The 18,538-nt window shown below is 29.6% G+C and overlaps 1 long non-coding RNA gene across 3 annotated transcripts; it reads left to right on the top strand.

Moving 5' to 3' along the window:
* The first annotated feature begins 1,100 nt into the window (after window positions 1–1,100).
* LOC126903223 (uncharacterized) lies at window positions 1,101–10,666 on the top strand. 3 transcript variants are annotated; one of them, XR_007703448.1, is made up of 5 exons: window positions 1,101–1,438; window positions 2,963–3,128; window positions 3,202–3,422; window positions 7,948–9,320; window positions 9,438–10,666. It is a non-coding gene; the product is annotated as an uncharacterized LOC126903223 (long non-coding RNA). The 3 variants fall into 3 exon arrangements; XR_007703449.1 differs by having other exon boundaries at window positions 7,948–8,857; window positions 9,013–10,666; XR_007703447.1 differs by having other exon boundaries at window positions 7,948–10,666.
* The last annotated feature ends 7,872 nt before the right edge of the window (window positions 10,667–18,538 follow it).

An 18,538-nucleotide genomic window follows, 5' to 3' on the forward strand; every position in this document is an offset into this window, starting at 1 on the left:
TTTTGCTTATTTTCCTGACAATACAATAAAGGGCACGAGCGCTTATTCATTTATAAAACGGTGACCAGCCAGCAGCACAAGTCGCCAAACAAACAATTTTTTTCGCACTAACATTTTGTCAACATGTCTATTATATTATTGGTAGCAATTTCAATGGTCACCACTTCTTGACGAACAACTGGAATACATGAGCTAGGCAGGCAAATCTGTCGCGGCCTGTTGAAGTAATACATAATTATAACAAAAAGTGTAGACACTCTTTTGAGTGGACACAACAATTGTGTTGATAACGGAACCGCAGGCCATCTAAGTAAAGGTGTTAACTGTACCATTTTTATACTATTCTATTGAAGTTTAATGACGAATTTTCAAAGTTAAACCGTAAATAAAAATACTATATGCTAAATGAAAGCCGTATTTATGATTCTTTCTAAAATCGTAAATTTGTTTTAAATGTTTTTCATTCTTTATGACAAAATATAAATCAAATGACTTAACCTTATTTTAAGCCTTTGCTATAGTAACTACTTCTACCTTGGTGTATTTAGGAGTAAGTAGGATCTAGTGAGAGGTGAGAGGGTGCTACAGTACCTCTCGAGGTGTAAATTGTAATAAAAAATCAGCTGTGAGCAAAAAACAAGACCAACAGGTCAAAAAACTCTATTATTGTCTGAATAAAATAATTTTTTCTTAGCACTCCCCGCAGAAAAATTCTATATCCGCCCCAAAGATATTACCTAGTATTAACTTTGTCTTTAAAACAATGACCTTTGGTAAATAGGTTAAATTTAAGTATATCAAATTTCTTTATTCAGAATATTAAATATTTGGATAAAACTTTTGTTAATTTATTTTTTGCTCTGGTATAGAATTGAATTTTACAAACCTCCATAAAAATAACATAGCTATTTTGAATTGGATTTTATAAACCTAAAATGTTGAATAATAAACTACAACTTAGAAATAAAAACTGAAAATTGAATTTTTTTGAGTTGTTGCAGTTTTGAACTGAGGCGTATAATGTTATTTAAGTTATTGGTGTGGACAAAATGGATTTTAAAGTAAAAAAATGTACTAAGTTTAAATCTAAGATAAGTCATGGACACAACGGTAAACTCGTTCAAATACATTATATGTTTATGAACAAGAACATGCATTTAGATAACGGTTTTGATAATGGTATAGTAGTAGAACTTTGTGGTCAGTCACCTTTAGTGAGAGAAGACTGCGTCTTAGTCTACATTTAATACATTAACTATAGTATTATAGGTAGTATAGTTATCAACAAATGTATTTATGAAATTAAAGTAATTCAAAAAGTTGTAAATTATTTTCATCCAAACTTGTTTTTTTTAAAGGCGTAATGATCAAAATTCAAGCTTAAGTGCCTTTCAAAAACTCGTGTTAAGTAAAAAAATAATATAAGCCATGTCTGAAGGTAAGTAATAAAATCAATAAATATTTAGTTTTATTAAGCGAGCGAGAATTATAATCATTGACGTATTGAGGAGCGGAGGTGTTCTGAATGAAAATTTATCTTATGAAATATCGTGTGAGTAGCTAATATGTTTTTTGTTAAATGTTTTGATGATAAAAAACTTTAAATGACTGAAATAGTAGAATATAAATATATGTAATATTTTATGTTCGTAATCGTTTTTATTAAAGTACAAGGGCGTCCGCAAACAATTTTCATGAAGGTTGGGTAAAATATTTTTTTAAAAATTTGGTTTCTCTGACCGATTAATAGACTCATAGGAGGGTTACTGGTACCTCGGTCAGTTAACTACGTTTTTATTGGAGGCCTTGTCATTGACATGACAATAAGGAGATCGCCCCCTTAGATAACGAATTTGCTTCTCAAAAAATATTAAAAATATATATATTATTATACACATGTATAATGTTTTGAGGGTAGAAGAAAATACAATTAGCGTCCTCAAAAATGTTATTCAAATAAGCATCTATGGGCCACGCAGAAAAAAAAATATAAATAAAAGATTTTTTGGTAGTTTTATGTCTTTATAAATTTAATAAATAAAAACCAAACTTACATGGCATTAATTTATAAAAAAAAACCAATACTATTTTAATCGTAGTATTCATAATATAATTTAATAAAATAAACATTTTTTTTATTTTTTAATTAAAAAAAAAACATTTTGCAAAATTTTATAATACATAATGATTTGAATATTGATCAAGCAAAAAGTCAAGGGACAACTATCCTTTTTGCTCCCCTGCGGACTCTCATGACAGAAAAAATTCTAAAAAAAGTTAACGTCAATATATACACTAAACGAATACCATAGTGGGGCTCATTTTAACAAGGAGATGTTATTTCATTAGAGATATTTTGTGCTTTAAATTTTAGTTGCTCTGTACCCTCCAGATGATTTTATTTATAAATAAATACATCAAATACATTGTGAAATGTCTGTCATTTCTTATTAACATAAATATTTATTCTTATTGTAATGTTTTTGCATGTCAATAGGTAGTAAATTTTAGTTGAAATTTGTATTTTTATGGATTAAAGACATGAGGTTAGATATTAATATTTAGACATTTGGTAATTTTATGATTTTTCTAAATTGATGTTACAAAAATACTAGTGTAATTTGTATAATAATAATTATTATTACACTTAAATATAATATTTTTTGTATAAGGTTAGTAGTTACAGTACATTAACTTATTCTTGTGAGAAATAATTACATTTTTTATGTACAAGCAATTAAATTAATTTCATTAAGGTGGCAAAAAATACAAAATTAAAACTAAACAAGGTACAAATTTTATAAATACATAAAACAAAGACGGAGTTGAATTATTGTATGAAAAAAATGTGTATGAATTAATCAAAAAAGTTAATTTTATTATTAATTTAAAATTCGAATGCATAAAACTGTTTGTACTATTAGATTTTGAATAAAAAATTTATTTTAAATGTTATTTTTAGAATAATATAATCCAAAAAAATGAATCATAACAACTTGTCCGAGTAATTATTTTTAATTGCGGTTATGGAGCTTGTAGAAGATCCTTGGGGTCGATATTGGACATAGTCTGGTTCTACTTGTCTCCAGTATGTAACAACATACCCTTAAGCGAGCAAGTTAAAAAATGTAGGTATTTATTTTGATTAAAAATATGGGTTAACTAAATATTTTATTATAAATATTTATATTTTTATTATAGCTTTGAATTAAAATTGAATAATTATTGTGGTCGTATTCGCAAACCGATGCAAAAGGTGCAGAGATGTAGTCCCGTGTCAGAGGAGTTTGTACTCGTTTACATATTGTCTTTTTTTAACAAATCAAGAAATGGTATTGGTGTTTATAAATATATTTAAGTGATGAAGAAATTAGATGTAGTGGCGACAAAAAAATTGAATACCCATCGACACTACATATAAGGTAACGCAAACTCAATTGTTTAGCAAAATAACTAATTATCATTTATCCAAACTACAATGAATTAAAAATTATATGCATTAAAAGCGAATAGGCTCAAATTGATAATGCATCGTTTTAAACAGGTTATCCGACAACCAGCAGGCAATAACTAATAAGTCTTAATACATAATTTACTCATAAAATAATCAAATCTTTTTTCGATACTATTCATAATATATGGCAGGTTTTCTTAGCGTTCGATGACCTCACCAGTAGAAAACTGTGTAATACACGTGGTTCCGCTAACAACTCCAATTGAGTTTTAACTTCCGGATAATCTATACTTCCGATGTGCTACTGTCTGTGTGAAACTTGGAGTAGTTATTTACTTACAAAACGATGTCCTTTAAGGTTTAACTTTCGAATTTACACTCATCGTAGTTTTCATTTCCTTGTGCTGTCAGCGCACCCAGTTGATGTATTTAAAAGGACCGTTTTTCGTCTATTTCGTATTTTAGTACTATAAAAAATTTAATAGTTAGCTTACAAAAAATAAAACAAATGAAATCGTTGGACACTAATTTTACGGTCCAATAAAATTCATTTTAGCTATTGTAATTATTACAATAGCTAAAATATTAATATTGTGTAAAATGTATAGGCGCAATTTCAACAAAATGTTTAGAGGGGCTTAATATATTTAACTTTTCCTAGAAATTATTTTTATATGACTATACATGTTATTTTTCTAAATTTTTAGAAATTTCCAAGCTCTTCAATTGAGTCTATGGTAAAATGTTTAAAATATTAACACATTTTAAGAAGTCAACGTGATAAGTTAAATAATTTATTTTTGTTTAACTATGCCTGGATAGTAATTTAATTTAAGTATAATTAAAATTCAGAAATATGTAACTAATGATTACAAAGTTCTTTAGTACTGATAAATAAATTCACTAGAGAGTGACAAATTGAAAAAAAAAAAAATGACTAATCAATTTTGATATTTGAAATATAACTAAAACTGTCAAATTAAAATTTATTAGAATTATAATTTATTAGAATAATTTGGGTATACATTTATTCGGATTTCAAAGCTTAACAGCTTTATTTTAATTTAATTTTTTTTTTTTGTACAAATCGAGTTTTCAGAAAACTCGTTGTATATTAAAATACACTGTTATTTTATTGAAAGCTAAAGCGATTTTCTTGATGGAAATTTTGCAACCATCAAAAACGTGAAATTTGTGTACATTTAAGAAACGGATTCTTTTTGTCGAAATCATGTCGGTTGGAATTCGTTAAAATGTCATAACGATTGATCCGGCTGGTAGTTTGGTAAATTTGTTAATTTTCTGATAAGTGTCACAAGAGGAGATGTATAATGATGACATCAACAGCAATAATGAAAAAGATAAGTAAATAAAAAATACGCACACTTGTTGCGGGGGTCACGAGAGGTTCGTTGACCGGACGCAGCTCACTTGAGCTATCGTCACACGCATACACATACAAAATGCGGCGGTCATATAACAATATTATTCGTGTGGCCGGCGGAGTATACATTGAAATATCACGAAGGAGGCGTGTTTTACTAGTTCCGAGTTCTCTTTCTATTATTATCATCGTCATATTATTATTATTACATTGTTAGCGCATGCATATTCTTATTTTCTTGTATTACTCCTCCGAACTACGGAGCGGTGACGAGTAAAAAGTTATCCGAGTATTACGAAAAAGACAACATCACAGCTCACCACAATCTTCGCCGTCGGGACATTTTCTCGGTGTATTGTTGTCGTCGTTATTATCGTTATTATGCTACCAGAACAATATTTGTATCGATTTTTCCTTTTTTTCTTTCTTTTCCTTTCTTCTTTTATTTCATGCGCGAAACAACACCCGTTCTTTGCACGGTGATGAATATCATTGTTGTCCCATTGTACGCGGCATGGGTTTCGCGGCTTTCTTTCGCACACTTGCCCCTAGGCCGGCGCAAGGACGCGGTCTTCGAACGACGCCCCGAATGATTGAAATTGCAAAAACATTCATTTATCTGTGTGTGTAGGCATGTCTTTACACAATGACGTAGTCGGCTTGTTCCCTGCAGTTTTCAATTAGTCGCGTTAATAGAATATACTCTTTCGACGTGATGTGTTTTAGTAGGTAAGTAATTTAAAAGAAACGGAAACTTTTAAGGATATGATACGACCTGAAATTTGTTCTTGAATTGTATTTTACGTATAATATATGCTGACAAAGCTAAAATAAACGTGATTTATTTAAGCGAAAAACATACAATGTTTTAACACTTGTATGTCAGCCATTGGGACTTCGAAAATAAAATATGAAAGAAGCCAGATAAGATTTCTTCCTAAACTAGTATAATTTTTGTTATTTATTACTTATTTTAATTGTCATAAACTTGTCGAAAACGATATAGTTGTGGTATGGCGTTAAGGTTTACTACTGTGTTGGATTTAGAGGTCTACAGTCAATTAGTAAAGAAATAAAAAATTTTTTTTTCTTTGAATAAGACCTCTAGAACTTTTCGTGGCAAGAGTTTAAACATTTATTAATTGATTTTGTAGGAGCATTTTTTAATCTTAATTATCTAAAAAAAGTCGAGTAGCAGGAACATTAACATCAAAAATGAATTAAACCGTAATTTGGGAACACATGAGATTAGAATATTTATTTAATTTTCTACAATATATTCTGTTTATTATATTTAAAGAGATTCAGAAGGTGCTATTTACGTTGGTTTTGCTGTAGAATTGATTTGAAAAACAAAAAATATATGTAAGAAGTATAAGTTGTATCCCTTGCATTTTAAAAGTCTCAAATTCTATACCGAGTTTATGGAGTTAATTTTTATCGTTTAATGTTCAATGTGCCGTTACTAATTTTCGTAAAGGTCTCTCTTATATATAACAAAAATTTTTAATTAATATGAGTAGGTTTGTAAAACGTTCATAAACTGTGTGCCACAGTTTATTTTTTACATCCTTCTTATATATTTTCTTTGTGCAGTCGAGTGCTGTTTGGTTAATTTTTGACGTTTCTGTCAATCATCAGTTACCGACTAAACGTAAATTATTTTGGTCGAAACCTGCAAATGACATGACCCACTTACCGTGTCCGCAGTGCACTTCATTAGATGTGTATTGTTAATGTACTCTAAGTCATCGGGTTATTACGACGGAAATTTTAGATGTTAGACGTTTTTAAAGCTTGTTAACAGAATTCCGTTAAGTTATTTATGGTGAACGGTGGATACGTAGGGGCAAATTCGGTTTACTTATGACGCACAACCTATTTTATCTATTGTTACTTCGAAAAATAGATATTATTCTTCTGTTTAAGAAAATAAATAATGTTTCATATGAGTTTTGATTGTCATGCGTAGCCAATCCCATCACTCATATTTAACCTATTAATGCACATTTAGTGTAATTAATGCACTACCCCAACTGTAGTTTTAACCGACTGTTAGTTTTTAACGAATTTTATATTTTGATTTTATCATTTACTGTAAGTAATAAGTAAGTGGTTTTGGATTGACCTGAAATGTTTTACTTACATTAAGAAATAATTAGTTAAAAATAATTATCAACTTTACACATTCGAGACAAACACCGAGGGGTCGGCCTGTCCTAGTGGGTAGGAACTTATGTTTCGGCGCACAGGGTCTCGGGTTCGATCCCCAGGGTGTCAACGCGATTTTTCTTGTGATTTTCTCATTGGTGGCGTCTGGTCTCTGGTGCAAGCCGGACCATGTTTCCCGTCCCGTCCATCATTGGACTCACCAAGAACAATCTTTGACTCCCTGTCACGTGAAAGAGGGCCACCCACACCTTCTGTAGCATTTTTAATTTCGGGAAATAAAAACATGTAAAACTGATAATTATTTTTTTCATTCGTGATAAGCATCGGGCACTATACCCCACTTGTTCTTTTAATGCGAGTTTGTGTATGTTTAAATGTCACTCAAAACGAAATTCTTTTATACAATACTTATAGAAATGAATAATACGTAGAATATATAATAATTTATTATCACAGACGTATTTAGTTATTATAACTTATGAATTATTTTGTATACGTGTACCTTTATTATTAAATTGAAATGAAAAAATTGAATAATAAAACAAAGTTTGAACAATACGCGAGTTTCTTTCTATATCATCTTTTACTTCATAGCTTATTCAACAGCTGCTGCATTGAGTTCCAGTGTTGATAATAAAAAAACAAAAATCGCAATAAAATTCTTTTGCACAATTACAATTACAGTTTTAATAACCAGATACTTAAGTTGGCTGTAATAAATTTTCCTGACTCATTGGGCCGGCGACAAGTTCCTATTGGCATAAACATTTATTTCGTTCAGATGACAAGCCGTGAGAACAAGTCTATTTGGGCGATGGTATTGATTACATATTTAAAAAACCGCATAGGATTTATACAATTTATCAGTCGACTTGGTGTAAATTATCATCATAAACAGCCGTCTACGAGCTACTAATTCTTTTAACTCATTTTTCAGACTCACAATGAACAAATAAAATATGACAACATTAACATAAGAAGTGACGATAGTGATAAACCGGTAGCCGTCGAAGATCAGCCCCCCGCTTGACTATAATAGATCGGAAACAAATCCACTTAGTGTTTCCTTGTCGGTGGGGTTCAACGACTGTTCAACAATCTGGTGAGGGACGTTCCACGAACCAGGAAAAGTCTGAGCTGTTGGTTCTGGTCAAAACGGTGACCCAGTGTCGAGGGAGGCCACACGCGCGCTCTCCTGCGCACGGATTATGTGTGTGAACGCGTCGACTGCGCAGTGGAGAAGCCGGCCAGCGTATATGGCCGAGGCCAACAACCTGACTAGTAGGTCACAGTGGCACGGCGCTCGGCCGTTCGGCCATTGACTCAAGTGACGTCACCAGTGTCCAACCCGCTGTGGTGGTACGCTGGCTCCCGCCCCGCACTCGGCCCTCTAGTGTCTATGTTTACGACTTAAACGTACCGTAATAATAATAACACCTATGTTATGGTAATATAAAATAATAGATAATAATTTATCATTTCTATTACCTACTTGTTTTATTGCATCTGTACTACTATAAGCATAATACCATACGGGCGCTGCCGTGCCGGTATGGAATGTCCAACGCGACGACCGCTGGTCCATCGCATTTTAGGCACGACAACAGTAATAGACGACGATCGTAACCGGAGAGTACGTCTCCTAGAGTGTGTTCTGTAGATGCGCATGGCTTACAGCAGACAGTTGTCTGTTGTGGGTCGATGTTCACTAGGAGAAACCAGCTGGGCCGTGCACGCATATATTGGCACCGTGCTGTTACGCTTTTCGGCAGGCCTAAAACAGTAGCGATTACTTATATTACAGGAGAGAACAGATGCTGAGCAGACGGGCACAACGATGATGTGATGTAATATATAATTAGCTCTATTATTACCATGCCGGCAATAAGACACACGACCGCGCACACTACCTAATTTATCAATATCTCGAATGCAGTAGCTTAATTAAAACATCATACATCAATTAAATACTTGAGAATTATCGTTATTTTTATTGTTTCAGAATCTCTCGGACAAGATTTCCCCAACCGTTTACGTCTTGGAACCTCATGTCCCGTTCACGTATTGTGGAAAGTTGTAAAGAACAATTAATCGTCATTACATTTACAACAAATTGTCTAGCAATTAGAAAAATAATTACCAGTAATTTTTATGAGCGATTATCGATTGCTAGAGATTATTTCAACTGAGAGCACTTCCGATTACTCGTGCTGAATAACTATCAGCATAGCGATGACGTTACACGTTAGAATATTGTATAAAAAATTAGTGCTAGTCACTCGGTGGGCTATTTCACTTGGAAAATATTAGGTTAGGTCATACGACAATGTCATGAAAAAATGAAAATATTTGTACATTTTTTCGTCAAAAGAACCATTAAAGAAGATTGGGCAATCAATAATAATATTTTTTTAACATTTCCGATAGGTGATTTACGAATATAGATATAGCACAAAAAACGTTATTTAACGATGCATCTATAGAGTTATGCACGTTCGCGACAGAGCGTTGAGGTCTCGACTACTTGGCAGAATCGACGGCAAGTATTTATTTTCAACAAGTATCCTAATACTGTATTTTTCCTCATCCAATATTATTTATAGTAATTTACCTAATGTTGTATTTCTAATAAAATTCTTAATGAAATAAATTTGAAGTTATTTAATACTGGAGAAGCATCAGTTCTTAACAAATAACCTATTTTGGCGGAAAATGTTAGGGAACACACTTCAACGTCACTCTGTTGTGTTCGATATACATTCATGCGCACGTTGAAATTTTGATCTTACAATTTGGTTTAACGAAATATTCAGAAATGACTTAGCAAGAAAAAACGTTAAATATATCGAAAAAGTAAAAAGTCAGATACATTTGACTTATCCGAAAATATTTTTTTAATTCGATGTGAAAAATTTTTTGTTGCTTTATGATATCGGAACTATGACCTCGTGCGCCGCAGTGAATTTGTGATCACTTCGCAATTGTATAGCATTAATTAAAAATTACTACACATTTTTTAACATAAAAATTATACAAATGTCTTGCACCTGTTTCTAAATCAACGTGTATATGGTAATAACAGTGTAATACACAATAGCCAATGTATTTATTATTCTAAAGGTCATATTTATGGTTTTATGACGATTTTTTTCAGTAAGTGCATTTAACCATATAGAAGATATTTTGTACATGTTGTGTTATGATAAGTGACGGTTTTAGTGCAGTGGACATTTACATGGGAACTAAATATTTTATTTATTATACAAATAACGACGTTTTTTATACACACTGGTAATAAATAATTTTTGGTTACTTTATAACCAACCGAGTGGTATAAAAATATTGTATACATAATGGAAACAAGCAATAAAATCAAATAATTAATGAGGGTTAAAAAAAAACTACTGAAAGTATTTAACAAATGATAAAAGTAGTCCATTTATTCAGAATAATAAAATGACACATTTGCATTTTACGAGCAGTTAAACATGTTGACAAAAAAAGAAATATCATAATTGAATATAACGGAAAGCGGACGAAGCCTGATCACTAAAATTAATTAAATTGTTTATGGCCAATAGAACACATGTGACTGGATTAAACATTTGTATTATTTACCGGGAGTTTCGTATTTTTTTTTTTATGTTCCAAGTTATCGGTTTTGAAATAAAAATTTGAATAAAAAAAAAAAATTTTCATTAGAAACTCTTGAAAATCATTCCTAAAGAATTGCCAAACAATTAAAATATAAAGAATATTATTCTATTTAAAATAATCATCTCCTATTTTTTACTTGTACGAATATCAGCTGAACAACTGTCTCTTCCTTTACATCCTGGCTAGGCTATTAAATTACATTTTTAAGTGAATAAAAAAAATTAATAATAATCACCGTTCCCATAATGTAGCTGATTCATCGTCCATCGTCTGTGCTCCAGTAGGTAGAGATTGTAAGACGCCGTAGTCGCTATTATTGTACAACGTGGCAATATAACATAATACACACCCGCGACGTCATCGCAGCGATTCACATGGCGTAGGGTGGAGATAGGGTTAAAATGGAATGAGAAGAACATCACGGGTAAAGGGTTAATAATATTGCCGTCTGTTACAAGGGTGGTGGCGGGTTCGCGAGCAGGTACGTGCCATTTGCAGTGCGTTTACCTGAGCGCGGTCCCGTAATCTGGGGGACCCGTCAAACTTCCGCGTTCCCTTTCATCGTGGGAACACCGCAACAAGACTATCGTTGCGTTTAATCAAGACCCCGCCACACCCCCACTGGCGAACATTTTTTTATTGGTTTTTTATCCATTTTTTATACGGTGCAATCAAAAGAGCGAGAGAGACGACGCGGGGCAGAGAAAAACGCCGTAGTATTCTTCACTGAACACCTGTTTTTTTTTTTTTAATACGAACGTGTATTTTTTTACACTTTGATAATGGGATCAGACATTTATCTATCTCTGGTTACTTCCTTGTATAAGGGTTTGCATGAGAACAATCGATTAAGCATCCGCGAAACGGTACCTCACTAGTCATAAGCAATATTTTATTTCGATGAGCTAGTATGCTCACACGAGTTTATTGAACACATTCACAAGGTACTTGATATAATATTTGAACAGTAAAAAAAAAAAAAAAAATCGTTTCCTCAAATCTAATAACGCAAGAAATGCACTTGAAACGTGTTTTTTTTTTTACTAAAAATCTTGTACTAGAAGAACAATATTTATATTCGGCTGCATATTTTGTAACTGAGAAGATAATTTTATTAACATTTTAAAAATTATTTTTTGTAATTCTACCCTTATACAGTTTAACGGTAGCATTATACAGACATTTATGTTATTCGTTCAATAAATCCAGAATATTGTCCAATTCATTTTGACTTATTATAATTGGTAATAATTTTCTTTTATATTTTCATGTACTACAATGATGTATTTAGGAGAAATCCTGGCCGTGTCTGTGCATATTAATTTACTACAAATACGCTTATACATCTACAGAATAAATATAATTATGATCCAATAGTTTCGTCTATAGTCAATATTGTTTGATAACTGGAACCATTAGAGTAACGTATTACAATGTGTTATAACGATAAGGCATTCCAAAGAACTTAAAGCATTATTCATAAATCTTGTCAATAAAATTATTTAGAAAATAAAATAATTTATTACGTTTAATGTGGAATAAACTTAAGTGAACCTGGAAAATAAATTATTAAATATATTTTTTTTATATTATATTAAAATTTTCGACACATTATTAATAAGTTGGCTTTCAAATCAATAGTATTTGTCCTCATAAGGACACTTAAAATGAAAAAGAAATTTTTTTCTGTAGTACAAAACGTTTTATACACGTAAAAACAAATAAATATATATATATATGCATATAAATTATATTCGCGTGGCAACAAAACGAGATATTTTTAATTTATATGGCACTGTGTTAGTGAATTCATAATAAGTTAGTATTTGTTGTTTTTTATTCACAAATACCCACTAAGAATATTAAATAGATGCCAGATCTTTAATATTTATAGTGTAAAGGTTTAGTGGAGCTTATTGGCTAAATAATTAATATTGTAGTTTTTTTGTACATTTTTCACTAACTAATATAGAAAATACAATTGTCTACCGGTTATTTTTTACTATTTCAATATAAAATTGTAATTTTATCGTATGTAGTTTTTCAAGATTTTCATGTGTATAATTTATGAAACATTTTATTTTAGTGCATTCGAGTTTTATGCAAATGCTTTTTCAAACATGTAGTCACATTACATAGCGTGTTCAATGTAATGTGGTACTAATACTTATGTATTAATGGCAAAGTGACTTCATAAAACCATTTTGATTTTTACATAAAAAACGTTCCAGAGTATTTGGTGTTTTTTTGTGGGCTTGAGAAATCAGTAGGATTTCAATAGGATTTTTATTGAAATCGTTTTTATTTATTGTGCGGTCGATTGATTGTTGTGGTTTTAGTGTACAAGTTTACCCTTTTTATAAGCTAATGATATTTTGTCGCGTGATTCCAAAAGAAGCTAATAATTTCCCTTCAGCACTTCACAACACCAAAAAAGGTTTGCATACACGGCACTGCAGTAATGTGCGGCTTAACAGGCTATGTGTAAACCCTCTGCATGCAATGAACCAGGAAGCCACCCTTGTACACAAGGAATAATAGTAATGATAATAATAATAACACAACCGGTTCGAAGACGCGTTTTTTCACCCACGCATATATATACACACACAATCGTGTATAATGAATAGTAAAAAAAAAAAACCGTGGTCCGAAACGGGCAGAACACATACAGCAAGTTTTTTATGCATTTCGTTTCCTTTCCCACACCGGTTTTTTAAGGGGCTTCTTATAAACCAAAGCCACCCGGCTCCAAAATCTACACATACACACGCACAAACCAATACACTATGCCTATTGATGAAGCAGTTTTACGACATAAGAAAATAGATAACTACAAAAAAATATATATTAACTAACAGCTGAAAGGGGCATATTATTGTTTGGGTGTATCTGATTTCTGTCTGTCCATCTGTCTTCCGTATAATGTGTTGTATAAAAAACGATAGCGATGAACCGTATACGCAATGGATCACAATATTTTATTTGACAAAAACAATTGCAAATTTATTGAACTGGATAAAAGTTAAATCGTTCATAACTGATTTGTCACAAATTAGTAATTTATACAATCCTAATGTAAAAAAGTACTTTGAAGCAATCATTATAAATAAGACATTTTTAAATGACAAATATGTGTAAATTTATTTATTAATATCAATTAAATTAATTTTTTTAGTTAATAAAAAGAGTATTTTTCAAAGTAAAAAATATAATTCAATTTTATTGATCAAGACCAAAAGTTTAAATGAAACAATTTTCTTTTTTAATGAATAATTATCCCCGACAATGCTAATGTGGAAGGGTTAAGGAGTCAGATTATTCATTGGTCACAATAATCGTTACCTGGTTGCATAAGTTTTCATACAAATTGTGAAAACAATATTAGAGTCGTGTATAATATTGCATTATTAGCATGTTTCATTAGCCTAACTTGGTGTTTCTTTTATTATTGATCTCTCGTAGAAACCATAAAAAGTGTAGGTCGAACATGTGTTATTTTTTTATAATTAATAGCGTGCAAATTATTTGTGTTAATACTAGATTAATTTTCTTGATAATTTTGTATTTCAACTATTTATTAGTATGAAAACATTATATTGACATACCTGTATTATTATTATAAAACTATGTACGTGCTATTTATTAAGGGAAAGTTAATTACTAAAAGTATTCCCGCCGGGAATCTAAATTAAATTATAATAAACATAAATTTGTCTAATTTTAACACCTAATCATAATATTTTTCTTATTAAATTCTAGAAATTTTGCTTATTAATGATATACCAGGAGCATAAGTGTATACTTAATTAAACTAGTGTCTATACATGCGAAGCTTTTTAAATCATATTTTTTGAGAAACTAATCAGCATTTTATTAAGCTGAAAATAATGATTCAATTTAATTAAATAATATAAACGTGTAAAACTCCAGAAGATTTCAATACAATTCGAGATAACGAAAAATTCAAAATAGTTAAGTTTGACACAAGAATAATCTACAGAACTACGTTAATTTTTGTATTAAATAAATTGTATCAGACATTTATAAAATAATTAATAAAGTAATAAAACATAATAAAATGATTTAGTTATAATAGAATAATTATTATGATAACTGTCTATAACACATTCATAAAGTGTATTCTTCAAATACACATATCAACGATAAAAGTACATTTTCAGAAAATATCTGTTTATATCTAATGTGTAATTCCATATAATATGGTCAGAGTGATTCATAATTGTTAGAGGATGTTCGAAATGGTTACATTAAATTGGGTTAAGGACGCCACGTTCATATAGTTGCTCACACAATCGAAGAAATCACGAATGCAATAATTACACAAAAGTCAAAACCTGTGTTATTCTAGGTAATTTTTTTATTATATGTTGTATTTTTTAGTTGATTCGAGTTTTTATACTCGGAGAAAGTTCTGCAGAAGAAAGTGCCAAACGATTAGTGAAAACATCATACTTATAATGTTATTTAATTTAGAAAGTGATAGCGTATGAAAGTGAAATGATAAAAGTAAAAACATTGAGAATGTTATATTAAACAATACTAATCAAAATTCGAAACGCTTGTTTTTGCAGCCAAAAATGTCAAAATCGATTTTATGATTAAAGTAGAATTTCTTAATTTGGAATTTAGTAACATATGTGTTAAATTGACACATTTAAATTCTTTTTTGAAGATATCGATTCAAAATAATGTACACTCTAAGAAACAGGGAATAACTAAGGAGTAATTACGATATTTTTTTAAAAATGTTTAGTTACTACGATATTATAAAAAATTCTTTAATTTGATAAATACTTAAAATGAATCACTGAAGTTAATTGGCTTTGAATGCCTCAATTATACAAACTAGAGTATCTAACTTAATTAAAACAATTTTTATTAACTTATTTTAAATTATTTTGAATTACTAAAGATGTTATAAAAAAAATAGTTGAATTTACAAATTAACATTCATATTTGATCTAATGAAATTTTCGATCTGTGGTGTATAATGAAATGTGTATGTAAATATACAGTTCATAAGTAATTTTGTAACTTTTAGCGCACTTTTTACAATACATTAGGCTTGATTACGTAAAAAATATATATAACGTGTAAGAAGTTTAAGAATAAAAATAAAAATAATAAAAGTATAAAATTCAAAATATTTCTGATAAATTTAAAAATCAGTGCATGATTTATAATATATTATTTATTAAAAAAAAAACATTTATTATATAGGTAGTTTAATTTTAGAGCAAACAAGTTTCTAATAATTTAAAGTAGAAAATTGATGTCAATTTATTTTATATACAATTGTTTCCTTGAAATGTTAAAAGTACTTAAATACTATACAAGTCACGATGGTTTAAGTTAGTTTTCAAGTACGCACTAAATACATGTACTACTTTAGAAGATTATATTTTAAACGTCACGTGACAAATCTCCTCTATAAGCAAGTGTAGTTTGAATGGCTATATGTGTAAGTATGTTAACAATGTAAAAAATGTCTATGAACCTTGACACTGACCTTGAACGTGACCCAATCAAAGTTAAAAATTATGTCATTCCTGGTAATCAATGCAAGAAGGTCAAGTTTGGTGTACCAAGGGCCAATACTTTGTCTTCCTTTATATTTAGATTCAATTATATACAGTTGTTTTATACAATGTCTTACGTACACAAATACAAAACATTTAGATTGGAGAGGGAAGATAATGTAACCGTGATGTATATAGACAGATGAAAGTAAAAGCTCTTGTAATATATAATATCAGATTTTATCATACTTTCTCCTCATCTGAAATTCCCCCAGCAAAAGAAAGGTGTCCAAGGTGGACTCATTCATCTAGGGCGTTACTGTGTTTATTATATGTACCCAATGTCACTACAATTACATGGGGGGCACTTTTACTTCATTCTGAATAGGTGAAAGGAGTTGTAGGTCAAAATCACTTTCTTTTTACTTGCTTTTGTTTGTTTTCTTTTGACGCAGATTTTTACATTATGAAATTTTTGGCACGTTTTTGTACATTTTTTTTTTTAAATGTATTTTTTTTCGTTAAAAATTTATAAGACATTGTTGAATGTGTAAAGAAACGTAATCAAATTACACATTGAAGGTATGCTGAATAACAGCTTGCAAAATCTATTAAATACTAGTAAGTTTTAAATAAATTTAAAACTAAAATGACTAAAGAAAAGTTTGGTTTTCATTTTTTCTGAAAATTGGCATGAATTTTGAAATAACAATTTTTCTAATAGATTAATTTACAAATAACAATAAATTGGTAGAGATCCCTTTAATAATTGACTCATTAACGAAATCTACTTTCAACAATCACTTTGAAAATGTTCGCCTTTGTTAATAGCTATTACTAAATTTTCATAATAATCATTAATTTACTGGGTTATTTCAGTACGAACAATTGTGACGGGGTTATACGTAGAATTACTAAAAATATAAGTATATTAAAATTAAATTTTATTTATTTTTACTTTTCGCATATTTTCGTATTAGAAAAATGAAGATTGGTATACGTGATGATATTAAAGTACATTGGTAATTGACTTGTCAACAGTAAAATGAAGAATTTCAAAAATCAGGTTTAGACGTCAATTAGATCAAATTGAGTATTGTTGGTCATACATGAATGAATCATAATTCAAAAATATTTCAAAATTTTAGTGTACATATATATTTACACAATGTTATTGTTAATGATAACACCTGTTATAAGAGTTGGGATGTAATGTTTTGATGAAATATTTTTGGATATACATTTTTTAATTACTCATAAATTCCATTGAAATAGTTTACAAAAATATAAATTGATAAACTAATTGTAATTGATGAATTAATTATACCTTTGGGTTAAGAGCATTCAATTGTTTAGTCAGCGAGACCAACAGGTGACCCTCGAGGAACCACGTGAGGACATGAATGTGTCATTGTATGTTTTGATATTTTTCATATTGATTTTTATTATTTTATGTAGGAATAATAAAAAAATTATGAAGAATGGTAACAGAATTTCGTAAAAATTATTATTTGAAAAAATCTGAGATAAATAACATTAAATTTAACTATTATAAAATAATTATGGTATTGTGAATAAAATATACATTTTTTTTCACTAAATTAGTATGTTCAGTAAAATCTTGAATATTTGTTTGCTTTAAACAACTAAAATTTATTTTGATAATGTTTACTTTATAAATTAAGAGATAGTTATCGAAAACTTTGTAAATTATATATATATATATATATATAATAATTTTTGATCTTTTGAGATATAGTCTAGAAAAAAATGACGGTTTGCTAGTTATTATAATTGTGCATATATACTAAATAGTAGATAAGTGATTTAAGAAAATTAATTTAAATTAACACACGATATAGACTACAAACATCAATGAAATTTCCATGAGTTATAAAGGAGCAGAATTTGCTTGATAGACAAAATTTTTATGCTATGATTAAAATAGATTTTATGTTACCTTTCTAAAATATTAACTATTTAAAAAATAGTGCATTTCTTAAAGAAGTATTAATGAAGTTTGCAAAACTTAACCTGCGGGTGTATAAGACAGGTATATCCACTAGAAATCTGTTTAATATAAAATAAATTAATAATGAAAACAATCAATTATTTGTACCAGTAAGAACTTATTCATCTAAACCGGTAATGATCCATAAAAAATTCAGTAGTCTAAACATTAATTAGAAAGTCGACCCAAAAGATGTCACGATTATCATTTAAGTATCTCTCTAACTAGTTGGATTATAAAAGTAAAAGCATTGTACATTCGACACAGACAATCATTTATTTGTTTATTTATTTATCCTTTGCTTTTTTCACATATAT

The sequence above is a fragment of the Daktulosphaira vitifoliae genome, unplaced genomic scaffold, assembly GCF_025091365.1.
Source record: "Daktulosphaira vitifoliae isolate Bord-2020 unplaced genomic scaffold, ASM2509136v1 Scaffold_3, whole genome shotgun sequence".
Classification (NCBI taxonomy): domain Eukaryota; kingdom Metazoa; phylum Arthropoda; class Insecta; order Hemiptera; family Phylloxeridae; genus Daktulosphaira; species Daktulosphaira vitifoliae.